General features: G+C 43.7%; 1 long non-coding RNA gene across 1 annotated transcript; it reads left to right on the forward strand.

Annotated features, from left to right (window-relative positions):
* Positions 1 to 31: 31 nt before the first annotated feature.
* LOC106512126 (uncharacterized) lies at positions 32 to 706 on the forward strand. The gene is made up of 2 exons (XR_001309627.1): positions 32 to 387; positions 519 to 706. It is a non-coding gene; the product is annotated as an uncharacterized LOC106512126 (long non-coding RNA).
* The last annotated feature ends 58 nt before the right edge of the window (positions 707 to 764 follow it).

Raw genomic sequence — 764 nt, forward strand, 5'->3', positions numbered from 1 at the left:
TCTGGGATTTGAAAAAAACGAGGCAGAAAGTAAGATTATTTTTAAATCCACTGAGTTACATGAAGTTTGTATGTATTTATTTCATAAAACGTATTGTTCAGTGTCTGTAACATCACAGACTTCTTTCCCACTTATTTTCTCAGCACTCTCCTCGTGTGTTTGCAGCTGTTTGGTTGTGCTCACTGCCACCACTCCTGTAACATGGCTGGTGCTTTAAAGCAACACTACAAAATGAAGCACCCAGATGAGACGGATGAGAACGCTGCGCCTGAACTGCACAACTCCCACTCTCTGGAACAACAAGGTCCTGCCTCTGCTCTCTGCTCTCCCCCTGCAGTGTCAGAGCATTGATCGGCTTGTTTCATGAACATTTTCCTGCACAATAAGGTTGGTTACCAGGCAGAAGTTGTAGAATCCCAGGAGAAAATAGGATTCTTTCACTGGATTTCAGAATCCTAGGATTCAAGTTGGATTTGCTTGTTTTTCTGTTGAGGTAACCAGTAACTTTTTTTCCATAGCGTCTTTTAATTTGCTCACAAACACGTCCACAAGTGTGTGTACCCCACCGGAGAGGGTACACCACAACAGCTGAAACATCCTGAAGTCTGTCGTGAAGCAGCTCCAATTAATAATGAGTTCCTGAGATGTAATTTAAAGCTGCGCGTGATTAAAGTCTAAAAGCTGAATAAACACGTGATTAATCGGCGGTGTGGGCTGCTTTTTTTCTTCCACCCACGCTGCTCTGCGCTCTGATGTGCACCAGG

Source organism: Austrofundulus limnaeus, unplaced genomic scaffold, assembly GCF_001266775.1.
Source record: "Austrofundulus limnaeus strain Quisiro unplaced genomic scaffold, Austrofundulus_limnaeus-1.0 Scaffold4403, whole genome shotgun sequence".
NCBI classification, from domain to species: domain Eukaryota; kingdom Metazoa; phylum Chordata; class Actinopteri; order Cyprinodontiformes; family Rivulidae; genus Austrofundulus; species Austrofundulus limnaeus.